This window comes from Oryctolagus cuniculus, chromosome 17 (assembly GCF_964237555.1).
Source record: "Oryctolagus cuniculus chromosome 17, mOryCun1.1, whole genome shotgun sequence".
NCBI classification, from domain to species: Eukaryota; Metazoa; Chordata; class Mammalia; order Lagomorpha; family Leporidae; genus Oryctolagus; species Oryctolagus cuniculus.
In genome coordinates, this window is record NC_091448.1 from 64,327,955 (window position 1) to 64,333,954 (window position 6,000).

General features: G+C 46.8%; 1 long non-coding RNA gene and 1 pseudogene across 1 annotated transcript in view; both read left to right on the forward strand.

Moving 5' to 3' along the window:
* LOC138846293 (uncharacterized) overlaps positions 1-5,509 on the forward strand; it is a 53,369-nt gene extending 47,860 nt beyond the window's left edge. Inside the window, exon 4 of the long non-coding RNA XR_011383757.1 lies at positions 2,889-5,509. This is a non-coding gene — a long non-coding RNA (uncharacterized lncRNA). The remainder of the gene's footprint in view (positions 1-2,888) is intronic.
* Positions 688-2,325, forward strand: LOC138846124 (RNA 5'-monophosphate methyltransferase pseudogene; annotated as a pseudogene).
* Positions 5,510-6,000: the final 491 nt, after the last annotated feature.

Sequence of the window (6,000 nt, forward strand, 5' to 3'; positions counted from 1 at the left end):
TCTTTGTGACTTAGCTTTTAACTCAGCATCATGTATTTGTATGAGTTATCCATGTTCTTGCACTGGGCTGAATTCCTTCATTGTTCACTGCTATCTAGTATTCTAGTTCAATGACCATATCACATTTATTTATTCATGCTGCTGTTTCTGGACATCTGCATAGTTTCCACTGTGCATTTTCTTCACCTGCACAAAAGACATAAATATCTTCCTGACACAACAGCAAATGAGGAAGTAACTAAGAAAATTCCTTGACAAAACTAGAGTAACAAATTTGAGATTTAATAGTTGTGGAAATCCAAGTCAGCCAAAGGAGATGATGGCTTGGCTACAGAAGCAGAATGAGTCTCAAGAGAAGGGGGTAAAGTGAAATGCAGTAAAATGTAGCTGGAGAGTAAAGTCTTAATAAGGGTTTTTGGAATTGACTTTCATGAGCACTGGTCTGAGAAATGGGTTTTTGTAAAGATAGTGCCAGCTATGTTCCTCACCTTCCAGGTCACGGACACTCTACGCTTCTGGACCCCTATTTTCCTTGGGGTTTGAGATACCCAGAAAAAGATAGCGAGTTGGCCATGATATTACTTATCCTGGAAGATACTGCTTGAGGCTCATTGGCAGCATCTCCTGGGCTGTAACTTTGAATCAGATATACACAACCCAATCTTCGAGAGTCGAGAAAAATCCAGGATGCATTACAGCCTGTGGCCCCTGAAGGGCGCTAAGAGCCTGCTCTGGAAAATTAACCTGCCCTCTTTAGGTCATGATTTGGGAGGCTGGTATGTCAGCCAGGTTAAATGGCAGCCTCCATGGGAAAAGGAGAGATGGATATTTCTCTCCCAGTCACTTATTCAAAACTGCAATGACAAAGCTCTTTTGGATTCCTCGAGGATCTGAGTGTGGCTCTGTACAAACACTTCCTTTCCTCGCGTGATGGGGAGACCTGCTCTGATGCCTTAGGAGGTGTCCATCTCCTGTGCTGCAACATAGACCCTGTGCTGGTGGTGCAAGCTGAAAAGGAGTGTCCTTTCCTGGATGCCTGGACTTTATCACCCTGGACTTCATGAATCAAAGGACCTGCAAGGTCCTCTTGAGTTCTTTCTTAAGCCAGTTTGGAAGTTCTATTTTTGACATTGGCTTCTACATGTCAGTAACTATGTGGATTCATCTGAATCATAGGGACCATGGCCTGGGGGAGTTCCTGGCCCATCTCTCCTCCCTCTGCCACTACCTCCTTGTGGAGCCACAGCCCTGGAAGTGTTCACGGGCAGCCACACGGTGTCTGTGAAAACTGGGACTCCACGACTTCGACCACTTCTACTCCCTTGCCATCCGAGGAGATATGGCCAAACAGATTGGGCAGATCTTGACCCAGGAGCATGGCATGGAGTTGGCATGCTGCTTTGGCAACACCAGTTGGGACTGCAGCCTCCTGCTCTTCAGGGCAAAAGCATGGACTCATACAACCCCAGGATGACTGGGAGAGGGAAAAAAGGAATGGATTGAGATTCTGGAAGCACTAAGATGGGAGGCAGGAAGACCCAAGACAGAGAGTTTTTATCAGGGGAAATGTGGCCACTCTCCTTAGCTGTGAGGCAGCCCGACAGAAGTTTTGGCAGCAGTTCCAAGGTATTTTTGATGGAAGGAATCTGTTCCTTTAACTATGGAGGAGAATGAATCTGAGCTGGGAAATCTGGATTGTGATAGTCAAGAAAGCGGTCCTGGTTGTAAAATATGGAAAGTGCTGCTTTGGGGGTTACTTATTTATAAAGATCAGACCGGGCTAGCCTTAGAACATATCCATTCCTTGGATTCCTTAGCTTCGTTCTGGTTTCTTCAGGCAGCTTCTGGATTTGCTAAGCCCATCTTTGGGCAGAATTTCACAATGCAACCTAGAACGAAGAGTCAGTGGCCTGGCTATAAGTCAGGGTTTAGTAGGAAAAGGGTCTAAGTTTTCTAGAGAAAATCATCAGATCTCTCCCATACCTAGGATTGCCACAGCAGTTACAGACAGTAGACAAGGTGAGTTGACTGACATTTAAAAAATATTCCAGGGGCTGGCGCTGTAGCACAGTGGGTTAAAACCCCAGTCTGTAGCATCAGCATCCTATATGGGCACTGGTTCAAGTCCTGGCTGCTCTACTTCCCATCCAGTTCTCTGCTGTGGCCTGGGAAAGCAGTAGAAGATGCCCCAAGTCCTTGGACCCCTGCATCCACGTGGGAGACCCAGAGTAGGCTCCTGGGTCCTGGCTTTGGCTTAGCTCAGCTCTGGCCATTGTGGCCATCTGGGGAGTGAACCAGTGGATGGAAGACCTTTCTCTGTCTCTGCCTCTGCCTCTCTGTAATTCTGCTTTTCAAATAAATAAATACATCTTTAAAAATAAATAAAAATAGAAATATTCTAAAGATTTAAATTGTGGGCTGGCGCTGCGGCTCACTAGGCTAATCCTCCACCTTGTGGCGCCGGCACACCAGGTTCTAGTCCTGGTCGGGGCGCCAGATTCTGTCCTGGTTGCCCCTCTTCCAGGCCAGCTCTCTGCTGTGGCCTGGGAGTGCAGTGGAGGATGGCCCAGGTCCTTGGGCTCTGCACCCCATGGGAGACCAGGATAAGTACCTGGCTCCTGCCTTCAGATCAGCGTGGTGCGCCGGCTGCAGCGCTCTGGCCTTGGTGGCCATTGGAGAGTGAACCAACAGCAAAGGAAGACCTTTCTCTCTGTCTCTCTCTCTCACTGTCCACTCTGCCTGTCAAAAAAAAAAAGATTTAAATTGTGAACCCAAAACAGTGAGTGCTTCAGGTCAGAGTGGGGCTCCAGAATATGTTTCCTTATATTGTTTTGATGGGGTAAAATGTAAAAAACATAAAGTTGATCATTTTTAATTGTGTTTTTCAGTGTGTAATTCTGTGGCATTAAGCACATTCATAATGAGGAATCTGCATTCACCAGGAACCACAGATGCACAAGTGGAAGTGGAGACTGAGGACTTATGGTTCCATCCATCTGCCTCCCCATACTCTTGCTGGAGTGAGTTCTTCCACTCCCATGCCTGTTACCACTAGCTACATGTTAATGACCCCCAAAGGTATTTGGATTCTTCATGATTTCAGACTAATATTTTTCTTGTTTTATAATCCTACCACAGCAGAGATCCAAAACAAATTCATTACTCTCATTCAAAACACAATCACAATCTCAGTTGATAGCATCCACTCCTGGTTCAGGCTGGAAGTTTCATTTGACTTTGGGGACGTATACTCCCCATATGGAAATAGAAAGTCCAACGATTTCTATCAATATCAAGTAAGCCCCATTGGTTCCAATCATGTCCCTGGCACATCCCTGGGGTCCAGTCTATTCTCTGCCTTGCACCCAGTGTTTTCATCTGTGTGGCTGAAAGAGTAACATCTTCCTTTCACTGTTCCTAAGGGAACTAATGGACATGGAGGTGTTTTGCAGAATGTGGAGTGTTAAACAAACGTAAGGCATGGCGACACTGTTGAGCAGGCTACAAACTCCAGGTACACTTTGTTAGCCCAGAGGCTTAAAGAAAAGCATCTCATATTGCAGAAAATGTATCTTCTGCTCTCTATTGATTGGTTTTAGGATGAGGGAGTAATAAGGAGTTCAAGCATAGCACAACTGAGCACTTCAAAGGAAGTAGTACTGGGAGGGGCAGGTGGGAGTGAAAGGGAAATTTCAGGTTGTGATGGTCTCGAAGTGACTGTAGAGGTCACAGAGTAAAGGTAGGCTCTCTGTGGATCTCAGTGGAGGAACACGTTGAGACTGTGTGACCCTGCTGGGTGTACTCTAATGTCACCACCACCAAGGCAGTACACAAAGCACTGGGCTGGATCCCGGTGTCCTGAGGCATCTACAATTCCAATCTTGAGGAACCTGTCAGTGTTGCCCTGGATAGCAACCTGGACTCTGCTGATGTGATTAAGAATTAAGGATGGGAATATGAACCTGGATGGTTAGAATGGACCCTCACTGCAATCACACGTGTCCTTGGAAGAGGACAATAGTGGGAGATTTGGCCATATAAGTAGATGGGAGTCAGAAGCAGGAGGCTGGGGTGATGTGAGGAAGGGCGCCAAGCCAAGGGGTTCAGGAAGCTTCTGGAACTTGCAGGAAGTGCATTCTCCCCTGGGACCTTGCAGAAGGTTGACCTCTAGAACTGTCAGAAAATAAAACTGTGCTCTTTGAAACACCCCTGATTTTGTGGTGTTCTGTTGCAGCAGTAACAGGAAACTAACACAGGAGCTCAGGCCAAACAACATACCTGGCAGAAAACAGCCCCCAGTGACCAAAGAGACACTCAGGGGCTCCATCTACAGGATTAACCGAGAAATCTTTAGCCACCAACATCTTTAAGGGATGTGTTGGCCTGTAACCTGACCTGTCCCCTAGTAACATTCTATTGGCTGAGCAGTTACCTGAGCTGTTGGGAAGAGCCATTGCTTTCCAAGTCTGTGACAGTTAATTCTGAAGATGTGTCATGATCACTCCCTGGCCCATGAGAGCCCTTGGAGACAGAATATCTTTGGCTCCAAGCAAAGATCATCTTACTTATCCTAAAACCAACCTAGTTTAGGAGCCAAACCAAGCATTATAGTCTTGGAAATACTTTAGCATTTTAAAAAATATACTTTATGTAATCCATGTATGTCCAAAATATTATCATTTGAATGTGAGGCCAACATAAAAATGAGGCATAAAATTATTTTCTTAGGCTAAGTCTTATTAGGTCTGCATTTTGCACCTAGAGCTCATCTCAGGTTGGAGCAGCCACACTTTAGATGCTTACATGGCTCATGCATATATTTGGATGATAAATCAGGAAGTATTTTGTCAGGGGTAGGTGTTATGGTACAGGGGGTTAAGCTGCCACTTGAAAGGCTGCATCCCATATCAGTGTGCCTAGAATAAAGTCCCATATCTGCTTTAATCTAGTGTCCTGTTAGTGTTCCTGGAAGGCCACAGAGGATGGATTAAGTAGTTGGGCCTTTGCCACCGATGTAGGAGACCCAGCTGGAATTCCTAGCTGCTGGCTTTGACCTGGGCCAACCTTGGTTGTTTCAGGCATTTGGAGAGTGAACCAGAAGATGGAAAATCAATCATTTCTCTCTCTGTGTTTCAAATAAATAAATAATTAAAAAGCATTTTATCAAATTCCCTCTTCATACCAAGCGTACTTTTAGGAAGAGTAGATTAAACAACCCTGAGGCCAGCACTGTGGTGTAGCAGGTAAAGCCACTGCCCTCAAGGCTGGCATCCCATATGGTCTCCGGTCCAAGTCCCGGCTGCTCCACTTCCTATCCAACTCTCTGCAGTGCCTCGGAAAGCAATGGAAGGTGTGCCCATGAGGGAGACCTGGAAGAAGCTCCTGGCTCCTGACTTCGGATGGGTGCAGTTCTGGCAATTGTGGCCATCTGGGGAGTGAACCAATGAATGGAAGACTCTCTCTCTCTCTCCCTCCCACTCCCTCCCTCCCTCCATTCCTTCCTCCCACCCTTCCTCCTTCCACCTCTCTGTGGCTCTGCCCTTCAAATAAATAAATCTTAAAAAAAAACCTTCCAAAGGTTGTATTTGACTCATTCAGCAAATATTTGGATGTTAAGGAGACAAAGAGCTTTCAAAAAGCCTGGCCAGCACTGTGGCACAGCAGGTTAAGCTACCAGCTGTGATGCTGGCATCCCATAGGAGCACTGTTTCGGTTCAAGTCCTGGCTGTTCCACTTTTAATTCAGCTCCCTGTTGTCGCTCCCCCTCTTCACGGAGGAACGACACAGGACCCTGCGCTGTTCTTTCGTCTGCTCAGCCCTTCCCGGGTTTGCTGCTGGTTCTTCCCGGGTTGGCTGCTGTCCCTTCCACCTCCGTGGAAGGGCGGTTCCCCCTGGCCACTTTCCCCTCTTCCGCAGGGGAGCAGCACACCACCGGCCGGCTCTCTCAGGGGCTGCACAGGTGTTCCTTCAGATAGATGTTCCCCTTAGATGTTCCTGGTG